Source organism: Polyodon spathula, chromosome 9, assembly GCF_017654505.1.
Source record: "Polyodon spathula isolate WHYD16114869_AA chromosome 9, ASM1765450v1, whole genome shotgun sequence".
Taxonomy (NCBI): Eukaryota; Metazoa; Chordata; class Actinopteri; order Acipenseriformes; family Polyodontidae; genus Polyodon; species Polyodon spathula.
Window position 1 is genome coordinate 15,703,760 of NC_054542.1, and position 17,837 is coordinate 15,721,596.

A 17,837-nucleotide genomic window follows, 5' to 3' on the forward strand; every position below is an offset into this window, starting at 1 on the left:
GTGGAGGATACATAATATTTGTTATTTTATTTCCTTAAAAAGCCAGTTTGTGTAATTATTTTAAAAAAGAAATGTAGCCATTTTATAAGCGAAATAACCCACTCCACGCTGTGCCGCACTTCCTGGGTGATTTGAAGGACGCACCCAGGGCATGTGGTAAGAATTGTCTTACCGCACACCCTGTCGTGAGTTATTGCTTACATATTTCTGTAATATTAACGTGCTCCAAACGGTTAACAGATATTCAGAGATGTAAATTAATATTACTTCAATACAGTTTTAATGCTTATTATAAGTGCAGAGTAATTTTTGTGTAAACGGGTATACCTTATTGGTTTAGCTTGTAAACCGTGTAGTTTGTTAAATTCAATGGAACCACGTTTTAATACGAAGTCATAATAATCAGTTTAGAGTTCAGTATGTTCCATTAGGCTCATCTACAGTAAATTACTAGTTTAATTCATGCATATTTGGTTGTTCACATATAAATTAATTTCCAGAGACAGCAACACAAACACATGAAAATCTAAATGCAAGGACCAGGGGTCACAAACAGCACAGAAAAAGGTACACTTTACACAGAGAATTGTGATAGGTCTGGAATCAACTCCCCAGTAATGTTGAATATAATATGAAGCTGACACCCTGGTATCCTTCAGGAAGCTGCTTGAGATAGAAATTTGGGAGACAATAAGCCAAGGTGTTAAACCAAACAAAGCAAGATAAAACCGAATTAAGTATATGGAAAACTACAAAGCGGTATGTAATTCAATACTGTTGGAACATTTTATTTAGATATAAATTAATTTTTGGTCTTAGACTACAACTCACAGAATGGGTTAAATTCCTACTTAGACAGCAAGTTGATAAAGATCTTTCTGGTCGCTGTCCTTGCTAGGACAAGGTTGACCTCCAAGGCATTTTGAAATGGGTGTTGGCCTCTCCTCTGATGTCCAGTTCTAATATGAAAGGTATTTGACATTTAGGGTGGATCATTGTTTTTGTGTTAAAGGTACCAACATATTGTTAGAAATTTATACAAACTAGATATAAAACAGGTTTTCTTAGGAAATTAGTTGATTTTATGAGTTATAAAAACTAGCTACTTCAAAGAGAAACTGGATTGAACCAGTTGCTTTGAAGCTAGGGTTAAAACAAATGGACAATTAAAGTGATAAGAGATTTGTGTCTTTCTGACTGGTTTAACGAACAATCATGATGTCACTGGGAGACTGCGTTTAAACTGAGAATACTGAAATGTTCTTTGTATTGCTCTGGTCCGTGCATGTCACCATGTAACCTTTAAGATGTCTGGATGTAACTGTGAAACACAGAACATTTATCTTCAATAAACTATACTTATCTGGACTCAAAGAAGAAGCCCGCGACTTCTCTTTCCTTTCTTATCTCAACAAATATGTTAAAGTAACATTATTCAGCAGGTTTCATTCAACTTTATGAAGCAAAAGTGTTTCATTATAAAGGGTGATGGGAAACTTTTGTACTTAAATGCAAGAGGAATCTGTGTTCATTGAAACAAAATAAATGAAGTTGCCAGTTAAGGCAAACGTGGATCTGCCAAATGATAATATTTAGCTAAACACCACCCAGTAAACATCATAACGTTGGCCCAGCGTTGGCTTAGGTTGAATCAGTCTGTGTTGGTTGGCGTCGGCAAACTAACCACATGCCAACGCTAGCCCAACTCAGAATTCTGAATCCGTGCTCTCTCCTCTAAGTTAAAAAAAAAAAAAAAACCTCAGTTCGAGAGAAACTTCTTTTGAGAGGCTGATTCGAGACTCTCTACTTTGGTAAGTTTAGTGTTTTACTCATTATATCTATAAAGTATATATGTATATAAAATGTTTATGTTTATTGTTACCATGAATATTTATTGAATAAAAAGAAACAATTAAGTGTTCTGTTTTATGAATTGTTAATTTGTTTTTAAACATTTTGTTTTTCTTTAATAATAATTATTGTTGTAACACCGTGTTGTCATTTAATAAATACACACAATGTTTATTATACAATCACGGTTTTATTGATATGTAACAGTTACTGTATTAGTGTGACACAGGTTGTCTGTGGTAAAATATTAAAATGTTTTTGTCAAATTTAATTACCCGATTCGCGACCCTGAGTTTCTGTCTTGAGACACAGAAGGGGGGTTTAATGATAATACTTCCTCATACGATTATCCTTTGTAATTTTAAAAGTGATAGCCTACACATTTTATTTGTGGAACTTTATTCATACATCAATACTTGATATTTATAAATAATGTATAAGCATAATAAAGAAAAAAAACATGAAATCCATTCTATTCAATAAGCTTTTCAAATATGTACAGCAAAGTATGGTGGCCTCCTAAGTCCAAAGAACAACGCACATTTATCCTGTGTAGCCTTAAGTGTTTTACACTTAACATAAAAAGCATTTTAGGATTTGTTAAGCTTAAATATTTTGTGTAAAAGGACATTGTTAAATATATAACAAATTCAGAGTAGAATTAGTTGGTTCTTTTTTTTCCTGAGGCAAAGGCTTTTAAGAAAAATGTCTGCTTTTATGATAATACGTTCCGAGCTAGTAATACACAGTCGTAAGTTCAAATGTACGGTTTACACTAAGACTGACTGAAACCGTGTATTTATTTCTTTTTTAATTCATAGACAGACACATAACATTGCAAGTTGTTACGAAGTGCTGATATTATTAATTTATTTATCAGACTAATTTGTCCAAGGCAATTCACATAAGAATGTAGTAAATTGAAAATAAAAAAGGTATGGTGCAGTTACCTAACATGGAGTGGTAAAACTACAAAATAATGCAACTACTTATGCAGTAAAACAAGGGATTACACAACAACAACACACAAAAACTGAGGTCAGAGACTTGACTGGATCACAGCACGTGAATACACAGTTATACCATACCACCAAGCTGAAAGAAAACCAAGAAGAAAAATAAACGTAGATTGAACACTGACTAAACTTGATACTGAACATTTAAATTTCAGAAATTAGGTTAAAAACCGATTACAATAAAAATATGAAGGGTGTAATAAAAGAGAAAGGATCAATGTTGTAAATCTCCCTCCCGATTAGAAAGGGTGCTGTGTAAGGACAGTGGTACGCTGCCTCCTCGATGGGCTGCCTGGAAGTTGTGCCAATGTTAGGCTGAGGAGCAAAAATACGTTGGCTCGGGGCTCCCGAGTGGCGCATCCAGCAAAAGGCGCTCCACGCGGATGTGCCCTATAGCCTGGGGATCGCAGGGTCCAGTCCAGTCTACGTCACAGTCGACCGTGACCGGGAGTTCCTAGGGGGTGCCGCACAATTGGCCAAGTGCTGCCCGGGTAGGGAGGTCTTAGGCATCAGCGACCCCTGTGGCCGACAGCCTCCAGATCCGCGTTGTCCTCTGGCATTATAGGTCTCGTGGCCTCTCTGTGGATCCACAGTGTGTAAAATGACGGATTGGCAGAAGCACGTTTCGGAGGACGCGCGCTCCAGCCTCCGTTCCCAGAGTGGGCAGGGGGGTTGCGAGTGGTGAACTGTGGATACAGATAATAATTGGGCATACCAAATTGGGAACAAAAAAAAAAAAAAAAACGGGTAAAAAATTGACGACGACTAAATTTAAAAAATAAATAAATTTAAAAAAAATATACGTTGTACCAATGTCGGGCCAATATTATGATGTTTACTGGGCAGTGTTTAGCTTCTCGTGCTTTGCCCCAGCTCACGCTTAGCTCTTCTGGATGAAAGCTCGAGTGTGTCAACAGCTACTTTTCCTGAGGTAAAGTCATCTCTGCTCTGCCTGAGGTAAGTAATTTATCTCATTTTAAAATAATTATCAATCATTTTTTATATATAAAATATACATTAATTTATTAATTTGTCGTACTGCAGAGTTGGCCACTGTGTATTGAGCATTGGTTGTTAGTACCACAGAAAATTAAATTTACAAACACTTGAGGCAGGTTCATTCCCTTGTCTTCTTTGTAAGAGCTTTTATAATGTTAAATCTATAAGTTGCACATAAAATGATTTTGATAATGAAATTATTTGTTATCTATTAGCTAGCCTCTATAAGTCATGCTCCATCTATTTTTTTTGTTTGTTTAAATATAATTATCAGTTGATCAGAAAATTGTGATTTATGCCGAATTAAGAGGAAAATGTCCCTCACTCCATTCAAATGAACGACGACCTGAAACTGTTTAATTGAAGACTGTGTGCTGGCTACATTTCTAAATCAACTCGGAAAAAATGTCGGACATTTCGAATATGTACCAGGGACAGTAAAACAGGGTCATCTGAAAGCATCTTAGGCAGATTTAATCAGATTTAATTTGATTGTTATTGTAATTTGAAAGCAGACGGATTTCCCACATCTGAGGATTCATGGAACAGCACTGCACTTGACATCGAGGGAGGGGCTTCCGAGTGTTTATTATTATTATTATTATTATTATTATTATTATTATTATTATTATTTTGTAGGAAATGATCCTACTCAGGCTTTGCAGTTTTCAAGAGAAGCTGACCACTAATTTCTGAGGCTGTTTTCACACCGATGCCGGTAACCAGCAATAATTTCCCTAGATTGTAAACCAGCATTAGAGGACATGTGGACTAAACGACTTCCATGTCAGTTTGCCCAACGGTTGTGTCAGCAGAGAGCAGCAGAGGTTTTAATTTTGTTTTAAACATGTTTCTGAAATCAGAGAGAGTGGTGTGATGTATCCATTGTGTCGAGTTTAAATATTCCATACTTGCTAGTCAGTTTTACAAGGTGATATTTAGTTTAATAAGTACATGCCGTTGCTGCATACACCGAATATATTACACGCTTACAGAGACTTGCGTGGTGATTTCTCAGATGGCTTTTGAATAGTTACTGCTACTGCTTGCCTCTGAGTTTTCTTTGTTCTGTTCTCAGACTAAATAAATACCACAGTAAATTTGCCAATTTTTCTGTAATTCTCAGTGACAGAAAAGAAAAACCAGATTGTTGAGTGATTTAAATGCCATTTCAGTTGTATGTTGACATTTTTACCTACAGAAACAATGTTTAGATAATTGTTACTATTAAGGTGTAGCAATATTAATATATCAGGTAAGTAAGTTGGTCTATGGTGTCATAGCCCTGCGGTAAGACAATTATTACTGCACAGTCACGTGATCTTGTTTAGCCAATCACAGTGCTTAATTTAGCCAAGTCATTTTATAAAAATTAACTAATGCACAGCGAAGGTGAGGCGATGGGAAATGTTCTGTAAGGTTTCGTTTTTTTTTCGCTCCATTCACGTCCTCTGTGTGTGTGTATGTCTTCTTTTTGACAGCCTCAGCTGTAGGTGTGGCATGTTGCCTGTCAGAATGCAGAAGTCTCTGCACTTGCTAGGCAGAGGCGAGGTTCGGGCTGTCAGGACTGTCAATACTAAACAGCGATTTGTGGAATCTTTAATTGTGAACTGTTTAATTATTGAAATGTGTCTAATTTTACATAGATGCTGAAGGTGTGAGCATAGAGTAATACAGAGCTATGTCTGTTTATTTCCTAGTTTGACAATTTACTTTTTTTTCTTTATAGTCGTTTTTCTTTTTTCTGCAAAACATTAAGTGCTCGCATCCGACATTTGGAGTGAAAAACTAAACTGTTCTGAAACATCACAGAAAAAAACAAAAATGTTTCACTGTTGGAATGGATCCAAAGCTAACTGATGCAATCCTGATAACCAGTGACAATTATGAGAGACATGTGACAGAGCTAGGCAAGGAATGGGCCAAACCAAACACCAATGAACACCACCTGAAAATTATCTTAAAAGGAAACACACGAAAGAAGACAAGTGTGGTTGTCCACAGTCACTAGTGGTGACACGCTTTGAACAGGGAAAATATGTAAGTTTTTAAAAACAAACCAAACACATTTTAGCACATAGCCCATATATACTGTAGTGATTACCAGCATGTGCTAGAAAGCACAGAGAAGATAGACTGTAACTCTCTTATATTCCCTTTGTTCCAATGAAAGATAACTGGCTGTCTCTGGAGTGCTAGGTTGAACAATCCAACGACATTCTAAAAAGTTTTCATTAAATTGTGTTAAGAATCAATGTATTCCTGTATTATGTTTTTAAAAATATGATGAAAAGGGAACAACTGCATTCATCTTAGTATAGAAAACATTGGTCTTACTCAAGAGTATGGTGATCTCTTGGCTTAATTAATGTACAATACAGTGATTTTTGTTTTCAAATTTATCGTAACTATTTAAATGCAACAATATTTTTTTGAAGATTACAGGTTTACAGATATTTGCTGTATTTAGTTTATTTTATGTTTTGATTTGATTAAAATGTCTGATACAAATATTATATTTATTAAAATGCATCCAATATCCGTATTTAAGTCTTAAAATAACTAGTTTATGTTTTTAACTTTGAATATTAAATGTATTAACTGACTAACTGTATGCCGAAAACAAATTAATAAACATGAATTTAGAACACTGTGTAGTTTTGTTTTAGATAAGCGTTATATAATTAACAATAAATCAATAAATAAAATAAAAAATAAGCAGCAACTTTCCTACAACCTTATTGTGGATCAGCTGCTACCAGTTTTTGCCACTAGGTTGCAGTAGAAAGAGGCTGCAGCAACCTAATTGCATGATAAACTGTGTATTAGCTGCAACAATGCTGCAACCTGGTCACAGGAGGGTTTCAGTAATATTGCTGCTATAAACCAGCAGCATGTTGCGGCAGCTTTCATTTTTTTTGCAAGGGTATAGTCAGCTATAATATCTGGCATCCCTCAGAAAAAAAGAATGGGGAACCTAATAAAGGGTCTAACAGCACAGCAGGACACCCTCCAGTGCTTCCAAATACAAGTTGAATCTCTACTTAGGCGAGAAATAAAAGAGACTGTTGTGTAAATTATTTTTTATATTTTACCGGAGAATAAAAACAGCACGCAATGATGACGTGTTAGTATTATTGGGTCATTTGCAACGAACTTGAAGAGGTATTACAGTACTATCTCGGGATCATCCCCAGCTGCGTACTAACTTAATACCAATTGCAATGAAAAAAGAAGCGGAACAAAGTTGGGGACTAGCTGATCCCAGCTTTAGTACTGTACTAAGGATTGAGGTTGTTTATTTTTATTTATTTATTTATTTATTTTAAGAAACCTAAACATCTTAATTATTTATTTTGATTTATTCATGCTTAAGTTTTAAACTTGAAGGGTATATTTACGTACAACAAATACATAGGCTGAATGCTCCTTACTCTTTTTTTTTTTTTAACAAAATGAGACCTGGGCCCCCCCCCCCGCAAGCACCGACAAACATGTTTGGTGTTGTATAAAACAATTTTTTGTTGTTGTTTTTTTTAATATTAAAAAAGAAAAAAAAGAAAATATATTGCACAGGCAGAGGTTGAACCCAGCACCTCCAGCACAGCGCCAATCCACGACCCCTTATGAGTGTATCAATATTGTTGTGTTCCGTCACCTACCACCCCTGACCCCTACCCCATGCATACTACAGCCTACTAATATACAGCATTGGCTTCTACAAGCATACTTTGACAAGTATACATATAGCCTGTTTCATATAACTTAAAAATATATTACTCATATATTAACTATTGCAGTTATTTTCCATGTGGGTAATACATAATTACTGTAGAGCTTTAAATATATTCTCAATTATTTAATGATATTTGTAATAAATCCTTTCAACTGTAATTGTAATATTTTGCCATTTGATCATTTTTTCGCTGTGTAAGTGATTTGATCAGTGTGGGGGGTATCGTTTTCCATATTATTATAATGTCACGAAACTCATTCCAATGCCAACGAATATATTGCAATGCCAGCAATGACATCCCTATATATATATATATATATATATATATATATATATATATATACACACACACAAGTAAATATGTCTTTTATATGTAAAATAAAGGTATACGGATTTGTAATTATGAATTGTTCAGTTACAAAAGTTGTCAATACATTTTGGGATTTTTCACATTTGTTCCACTTAGTACGGTACTATAAATCGTTAGTCTAACAACTTAGTCTCGTACCTAGTATCCTCTAGAGGTTATTTTTGGCTTTGTTGCAATGGAGACCTTTTTGAGTACGCAGCTAGACTAACTTCATCCACCAAGTTCGTTGCAATTGGTATTTAACTTGCGTACTAGTTTAGTACAGAGCTGTAAAAAATTTACTTGGGGCAAACAAATAAATATTATAATAGATAAATGTAAAGGAAGGATAAATATTCTAAGAAGTATTTCAGGAACAAGTTGGGGGGCAAATAAAACTAGTATGTTGATGATATACTGATGGTTAATTAGGAGTGTAATAGATTATGGAAGTCAGATTCTTGTGGGAACGTGTAAAAGTAAGATGGAAAAACTGGATAATTTCCAAGCTAAAGCAATAGGGGTATGTATAGGAGCTATGGAATCTGCTCCAAGAAATGCTGTGCAGGTTTTGATAAATGAGATGCCGTTAAAATTAAGGAGAAAATGGCTAAGTATAAAATATTGGATAAAGCCTAACTCTCTGCATACAGAATTTCCTCTGTGGAAAAGCATGGAAGATAGGTGGATAAACTATTATAAAAAGGAGAGGTGAGAAACAGATGGTGACACGTTGGGGTATTGGATGCAAAAATGGATAAAGGAATTGGGAACTGAAAAGCTGAAGTTGGTAGAGAATGTTAATATAAATGTGTTACAGGGATGGTTGGTGGAAAAACCAAATTGTTGTATAGAATTGAGTGAGAAAGTGATGAAAGGAGGGGAAACAATGGAATTGAAAAGAGTCAAGCTTTTGAAGAGGAGAAGAGTACGGAGGCACTATGTATATATACAGATGGATCCAAGGATCCAAAAACAGGAAGAGTGGCATGGCGTATTATATCCCAGAATTGGATATTTGTAAAATAGCAAGGATATCAGACCATGTATCAGTGTATGCTGCAGAAATGGTAGCTATACTATTTGCAATAGTTAAAATAACTGAAATAAAGCCTAAAAAAAAGTCACATTTTCTGATTCTTTAAGTGTACTTATTGCATTAAAAGGGGAGTTTATTAATAGAAGAGATATTATGTTAGAAATAATACAACAATATAAGGAATGGGGATAATGGGGATTGAAGTGATTTTAGTTTGGATTCCTGGTCACACTGTCATTCTGGACAATGAGATGGTAGATCTTGCAGCAAAAAAATGGGTTAAAAAGAGAGGAGATTGATATGGTGATTCCACTGGGGTTGCAGGAAATGGGAGTATGTGAAATAAAATGATAGTAAAAGAATGGCAGGAGAGATGGGATGAAAGCATAAAAGGAAGGCTTATCATAATATCCAGAAAGAGGTGAATAATAGTTGGGTGAATAAAGGTTTGGGAAGGAAAGAGGAAAGAGTGTTGGATAGGTTAAGGATTGGGCAGAGCTCTTTAAATGAACACTTATTAAAGACTGGGGAAGCATGAAGATGGAAAGTGTGAAAAATGTAAAGTTGCAGAAACAGAACATTATTTATTAAAATGTGGGAAATATGAGAAGAGAAAGAGAATGGAGAGGAGGCTGAGGGAAATGGAGGTGTATGAGGTCGACATAAAGAACTTGCTGGGAAAAGGGAAAGAGGGAGTGAAAAGAGAAAATAAACTGATGAAATATGTAAAGGAAACAGAAAAATGGGAAGTTATATGTAATAAATAAAGCTTACAGAAAAATAAAGTAACAGAGACAGACAAAGGACTACAGATAGAGGACAATAATCACCTAAAATAACAGATGGAATGCGCCCTATAGATTAACCAGAAGAAGTACGGAGCTGCGTACTAACCATGGGTTCATCCCCAGTTAGTACGCTGCTTTCAGTTCGTTGTTGACCCAAAGTGTCCATGCCGGCATCTGTCTCACTGCTGCGCGTGCACGTGAAGTGAAAGAAAGCCCAAAGGCCGATATATTCAGGATATTTTACAAGAGTCACTGTTTTGATCCCCAGTCCTCACTTAAAATATTACTTTACCGTTAACATAATGCATTATGCTACATTAATTATTTTACTGAACTTAAATGTGAAATCAAGGAACCATCAGTTTATACATATTTAAATGTACAATAATGTAAAACGGATGTCATTTTAGGTTACTTGAAAACTGAACAGAAATCGTTGTACACGTAACTTAACATGTTAATGCTGTGCCCGTCTTTGCACAGCATAGTCTTTTAGTAGTCTCTTAGCTTAACCGTTTAGCTGTCACGTCGTTAAGTTTATTTAACATTAAAAACAAATCTTCAGTCCAGTTACTGACGCTTTGCAGAACAAGGTTACTTTTGTTTTAAATCCCTATGCAAAGTTATGATACTCTACCAACAATGTCATACGTTGTTTTCATTTTGAGTCTATTTAACGAAACGTTTACATACAAACATAATTACTTATAATTCATATTGTCGAGGTTGGGGAGTTTTTTGATATTTTTTTTCTAATTCCTGTGACTGGAGGTAAGAAGTGCACTGTGTGGTTGCAAATACATTACATTTTGCTGTGAAGATGCCGTTTTTTTCATAGCTCGCTGTCACGGTTGTTTTTGAACCCCCTGGCGGCGTAGCCTACTGTGTTCACGTGACTGCAAAGCCTCATTTGGTTGTGTCTATTCTTCCAACATCTATAGGTTGCTTCTAAAATGGTTCGAACAGCACACAGCCACTTAACAACCAGTCACACTGCGCTCAGAGTGAAGCGACACAGCGGAAGTGTATGCACTCTTAATACTTCCATCCTCTCCTAACATACTTATCGTACCGGTACAATACCCGGAATATCATTTCAGCAGCCTTGGAGATGCTACTTTGCAGCTATTTCATCAGACAGTCGCAGTAGCCACTTCACCCTGCTGACTGTACCTACCCTGAACAGATGAATAACCAAGTTTAGGTTAGAATATGCCTGCTATTGTAATATCATCATAAACTAGGGAACAGAATGCTTTTGGGTTAATTTGATCAACCTTGGCTCAGCTTGATACCACAACTCTATTTTTCAGAACATATTCAGCACTGTGAAATCACCTTACACTTAGAAATGAATGTCTTATGCAATACACGGCAATTTCCTAGAGCTGTAAAATGCTGTAAAGGTGATTCATATCAATCCGAGCTAGCTCTGGTTGTACGAACATGCGTTGTTGCGACACGCATCCTGCAACAAGGGCCGCATAAACTAGTTTACGTTTTAATAAGAATTAACACACTATTTTCTTTTAAATTAAAGACTAATAAAGTTTCGCGTACATGGTTATAAAGGCAATGGTCGACAGGTTCACATTTGTAACTTACCCTCTATCTGTGTGATGATAATTTCAGAGATGCATGCGCTCAATGCTTAGAAGAAAAAGTTGAAAGAAAAGCGGACGCACATTTGCTTTGGAGAGGAGAATAACATCCAATCGCTTCCGGCATATCCTTGTTTTGCAGTGTGTGCTGATTGGCTTCGGCAAAGATGGGGGCTTGTCACTCTTGTCCAATCACAGTCCCATTCAGCCCACATTTGCGCAATCGTAACAAATGTGATTCAGCAGTAGAAAGACACTGTGCCGTGCAAAATAATTATAGATTGGATGTTTATACAGGGTTGGCTTACATATATCACCTCGTGCAGATTCTGTTTTTTTATGTTCTTGTATGCTTTTACGAATGCTTCTGATTCTTAAAATGCCGAACTCCTTGTTGATCGATATGATATTTTGAAAGTATAGCTTTTATAAAAACGGTACCCTGAAAAAATGTTAAACGCGCAACAACTACTGTATTAATAGATATGAGCATAAACATGAGCATAACATAACTGTGACGATTACATGTTTTACATGTATGTAGAGAAACACTTATCGAATTAAGTTATAATTAGGGCAAACATCTCCAAAAAAATCGGGTATGCAGTTCTTGGAAAAACACATTTCTATACAAGCACACCTTGTGCTACTACAATATGTTACTAAGCAACACAACAGCTTTAACCACATTATATATAATTATAAGATATGTATGTAGTCTGCATTTTTCCCTTTATCTGTTTTCTTTCATTACGGGTATGTAAGGATTTTTGCTTATGAATTTCCCGACCTTGTAGCTCTTCAGCGTGGCCTGTGTCCTGAAGTACACCCATGTTGGAGTGACCACTTTTCATAACTCAGTGCAGCTGTGGCAACGGTACAGAAGATAACACTTTTGTTTACTTAATAAGCTGTTTTAAGCCAATGTAAACCATTTACTTTTGTTAAATGTGACATGCTATACCTAGGTAAACAAAACGCATAGTAACACACTATTGGAACACGTAGGCTTTTTCTGATAACTACGCACCATGTGTGGGGCAGTGTACACATTGTTCCAGTTAAATTGCACAAGCCCTTATTGCCTTTGTTCCTGTAAACATCGCATAATTTCCTGTCTTAATAACGCAGGGTTTATAAACTCTTAAACTTAAGCTGTATATATCTGGTATACATCAGCAGTTTGCAATCACCAGCCTTGTTGTTCAACCTTGTGATAAGTGGGTATAGTGCTTTGCTGCCTGTGAGAATTGAGCAAATCTCATAGCATTGTTCTTAAATGTAACTTCTTGTTATCTGGGTTTCTGCTGACATTGGTAAAGTGAAGAAGAAACGCAAGTGTGCTTTGTCTCAGGCTAATAAAATAAGACCAAATTTGGTTAAGGAAATTACCTAGCTAGCTGTATATCTGTATAAAATAATTTATTTTGTCAGGTCAGTTCAGCTCAGAAACTTACATCTACACTGATGCTCAGAAACTAAAAAAACAACAGATTAAAAAAAATAAAATCTCTGATGCCATGAAAGCTCAGCTTGGCTCAGAAGTGAATAACATCTACATTGATGCCAGCTCAGAACACCATTGACTGAGACTTGGATGTGAGATCACTGATGTATCGCCTTTGATTTGCTTTGTTCCTGTTTGCATTTTGAATAAACTATTTTTGATTAACTTTACCTGAAGAGGACCACACCATGTGCAATGCGAGGCCCTGCAAAACACACAGTTAAACTTCCCATGGAACGCTAGGTGGAAGTAGACACGTGTGACCTTCGGGCCCACAAATTACTATAATATTACTTACCAAACCCATTTTTTAATATATATTTTTTCACTGTACCATTTTTGGTAACACTGGCCATACAATATCAAAGCCAAATAAACCTAAGCGTGGGATTCAGGTTGCTCTATCCAGCCAGCCTTCGTATTAGCTTTAAGGGTGAATTTGATCTTTACTTAGGTACAGGAGGCTGAAGCTTTCTATAAAAGTGACATTCTCCCTTGCCTGGGTGGCAGCAACCCCCCCAGTTAAACACAGCTAAGTAGTAGTGGTATATTGTGATCGTTTTCTGTTTGTTTTTGTAGACTATGCTTTACTGGCCAGCTTTAATTAAGCCCTGGTTTCAATGCCTAATATACTTTGCCTGGCTGTGTGACATAAACGTATTTTTATCTTCCTTATATATACTGTACAGATAACTATTTGGTCAATGAAAATAGTTAAGTAGGTCTATGGATATATATTTTTAGAAAATGGTTAGGTGAACTAGAATATTATTCTTCTAAGAATGTACCTTACTTATTTCTATATCGTTACTAGTACCACTGTGGATATTTCAAACTGTTACTGTTTACACATACGGAGTGTCTATCTTCAGTCATTTTAGTCATTTTTAGATGCTAAATACCCCCTTTTATTATTGGTTTTTATTTTGTATATTTATGTGTCTGTTTGTTTATACTGTATACATTTATATGTGCATATATATTAGCTCAAAGAGCCAGCTGCCCAACGTTTCGATATGTTGTACATATTTCTCAAGGGAGCCTCATTTTTTTTTCTTTGTTATCTTTCACTTGTATCCATGGGTTTAGGTATGTATAACACGTGTGTAAATGGGGGTTCACCTGATGAGTGGGTTAGAATTCTTTAATGTCTGGGTGGGCTTGCTTCTCGTTTGGGGAGTTGCTGCCAGCGTGGAGGTGGGTTAAATTCAGTTTTTTTGGGGGTCGTACGGGTAGCGACAACTGGGATATCGCTGCCAAGTCCAGCACCTTTTATTTACAGTTTTGATTACTGTGTTTTCTTTTCCTTTTTCCTTTCACCTTTGGTTTCTGAATTATTGTTTGAAGCACCTGCGAGTGTGCCTGCACCCTGAACTGTTTACCATCACTTGGTATTCCCGTGGTTCTGTTTACCATAATTGGTAAGCAGATCACGGACCAACAGCGCCCTCTACGGGCTAAAGAAACAAAATACACCCCTGACAATAAAACTGGGCACCTGTGTGGTGTTGTCAAGTCCACCTGTCTGTCTCCTGTGTCAGTGAATTACCCACCACCCTTCCAAACTGCAGTACTGGCGCGCTTGCACCTCGGACATCTGGGTGCTCGCCACCGTGCAAAATGGTTACGTGCTTCATTTCCGCTTGGGACCTCTTCCCTTTCAAGTTATCATGATTACTTTCATGACAGACCCTCTCCAGGCCTCGGTACTTCAGAAGTAAGTGGCTGTCTTGCTGTGCTCCTTTAAAAGAAAGGAGGTTCCAGATGCTGACTCACCATCACATTCTCCAGTCTGTAGGGCCGGGCTGCTGATTCAACACCAAATGCAACAGACACCATTGGCTGACTGTGTCTCACACGTGCATGCAGCCCTACACCGGTGGAGGACGACCCCTCATCTGTGCAAAGGTCTGAGGATAGGAGAAGTGTTAAACCGCCAAGTGGTGATGACAGACGCCTCCAACTTGGGTTGGGGGGCAGTCTGTGAAGGCAGAGGAGTACACGGATCCTAGCCAGACCACTGGACCTCCCTGCATATAAACATGCTGGAGTTGCAAGTGGTCTCCCTTGCACTCGACCACATCCTCCTGGTGCTGAGGGCTACACATGTGTTGATTCGGATGGACAACACCACAGTGGTGGTGTATGTCAACAACCAGGGTGGCCTACAGTCCCTGGGGTTACATCGCATGGCCTTCAGGCTACTGACATGGACTTAGAGGAACTTGCTGTGCCTGTGGGCAATACACATTCCTGGGCAGTGGATCTCCTCTCCAGGGAGGGTCTGCATCCATCGGAGTGACGATGCATTTGGGAATGGTTCAGGAAGGCGCAGGTCGATCTCTTTGCCTCAGTGATGACGACACATTGCCTCTTGTGGTAGTCCCACTCAGCGTAGATACTATAGTGCACGAATGGCCTAAAGCTTTCCTGCCTATACTGAAAAAGGTCTGGTTAGAGGAGATGTCGGTTCTCCTAGGTGTCTGGTTCTCGACCCTGTGCCAGCTGTTATATGGCCATCCCTGGGAGATCCATGCCCAATGAATCAGGCGAGAGGCAATCTTTGGCAGCCGGAACCGGGAAGGTTCTGGCTATAGGTCTGGCCCCTGAAAGAGACCACTGGTTAGCCCTAGAACTATCAGATGTGCTGTGTGTACTTTGCAGAACACTATGGCAGACTCCACTAGGTCTTGTACGCCTAGTACAAGTGGAGGTATTTCCAAGCTTGGTGTCTGGCTGGAAACCATTACCCAATGTATTGCCCTTTGCCAGTTATCTTACAGTTTCTGCAAGAACTGCTTAATGCAGTAGGTCACCTTCCACTTTGAAGGTGTACTTAGCCTCCATAGAGTTGGTGTCTCCGGGTGCGCATTTCTTGGTTACTCAATTTCTTAAAGGCGCTCGGCGATTAAGTCCTCCCAGGAGGACTGTTCTCCCTGAATGGAGCCTTAATATTGTACTGGAGGCTCTCACGAAGGCCCTGTTTGAGCCCATGCAGACCATAGAGTTGAAGTAACTGTCTGTGAAGACAGCCTTCCTCATGGCTCTCACCTCCGCTAAGTGGATCAGTGAGCTGCAGGCGCTGTCTGTGCACAGCTCCTGCATGTGTATTTGGGAGGATGGCAGCAGGGTGTCTCTGTGCACCAACCCTGCTTTCCTCCCCAAGGTGATCACAGCCTTCCACATTAATCAGTCTGTGGGGTCCTTGAGGGAGTAAGCTCACACTGCTAACCAATGGGTTATGCGGTTCTCATGCAGCCCTCATATGCTTCTCCCTCGCGACGGCTCTAGTTACACATGGCAAAGGACATTTAATAGAGAAAAGTGTAAGGTACGGCACGCAGGAAATAAAAATGTGCATTATAAATATCATGTGGGAAATACTGAAAGAAGAAGGAATCTATGAAAAAGACCTAGGAGTTTTTGTTGACTGAGAAATGTCTTCATCTAGACAATGTGGGGAAGCTATAAAAAAGGCCAACAAAATGCTCGGATACATTGTGAAAAGTGTTGAATTTAAATCAAGGGAAGTAAAGTTAAAACTGTTGAATGCATTAGTAAGACCTCATCTTGAATATTGTGCTCAGTTCTGGTCACCTTGCTACAAAAAGTATATTGCTGTTCTAGAAAAAGTGCAAAGAAGAGTGACCAGAATTATTCCAGGTTTAAAAGGCATGTCATATGCAGACAGGCTAAAAGAATTGAATCTATTCAGTCTTGAACAAAGAAGACTACGTGGCGACCTAATTCAAGCATTCAAAATTTTAAAAAGTATTGACAGTGTCGACCCAGGACTTTTTCGACCTGAAAAAAGAAACAAGGACCAGAGGTCACAAATGGAGATTGGACAAAGGGGCATTCAGAATAGAAAATAGGAGGCACTTTTTTACACAGAGAATCGTGAGGGTCTGGAACCAACTCCCCAGTAATGTTGTTGAAGCTGATACCCTGGGATCCTTCAAGAAGCTGCTTGATGAGATTCTGGGATCAATAAGCTACTAACAACCAAATGAGCAAGATGGGCTGAATGGCCTCCTCTCGTTTGTAAACATTCTTATGTTCTTATGTTCTTATTTCAGCTGCATGTTATTATATGGGTTTATTCAGAAAGATTTAATAATCTCACAAGACTATCTCATTCTGTGTGAGACATGGCAATGAGACATGGCAAGCTGTAGGGAGGTTGGGGTAGTGAGCTGAAGCAGGGCAGTTGGGGTTAGGCCGCGGACAAAGGCCACCATGGCCAGGTCTTCCTGGGTAGCTGGTGGGAATTCGGGGTACCCTCTCCGGGACAGGTACCTGACGTCAGCCACAAGTATGCCCAATTCCTCTCCTGGGCCTCCAGTTCAGTTAGCCAGGTGTAGGCGCAAGCTGACTGTATCCTCAATTCTTCTGAAGTGGCGTTCTAAACCTGTGGCTAGCACGTCATACTGGGCCATCTCGTCTGGACCCAGGTCCAGCAGAACCTGCAGTGCTTCCCCCTCCAATGCAGCTGCCAGTTGTCCAGCTTTCTTGGTAGGCCCCCAAACACATTCTGAACTTGGCTTAGTAAGCCTCCCACATTTCCCATCATAGCAGCCTGCCTTCACTGCATACTTGTCATCTAGCATCCTGTCACTCCCACATGGCTCATTCTCTCTCCAGTGATCGGCGTGGACCCATGTCGGGGCTTCATTCGACAATGATGACACAATGGCCCTCAGCTTGCAGGGTGAACTACCAGTATCCTAGCTCTGCCATTTTGTCCCCTTTCTTTTCCTTGGCCTGTGGGCTCTCACTTCTCTCTCACCCTGCGCTGTCTCCTTCCCACACGGTGCCCACCTGACCCTGAGTTCAGCTACCTCTCAGCGGTGTCGACAACAACATGTTCTCTCTCTCTCTGTTCCTGCTTCACTCCTTGTGGCAGACGTTGCATGATCCCACTTCTAAACACCAATGTAGCATTCATTAG

The 17,837-nt window shown here is 38.6% G+C and overlaps 1 protein-coding gene across 1 annotated transcript in view; it reads right to left on the bottom strand.

The window, feature by feature from the left end:
• Positions 1–11,523, bottom strand: part of LOC121320429 (cystathionine beta-synthase-like protein) — a 118,331-nt gene extending 106,808 nt beyond the window's left edge. Inside the window, exon 1 of the mRNA XM_041258757.1 lies at positions 11,384–11,523. The gene's annotated coding sequence lies outside the window, so the exon portion shown is untranslated. The remainder of the gene's footprint in view (positions 1–11,383) is intronic.
• Between the last annotated feature and the right edge of the window lie 6,314 nt (positions 11,524–17,837).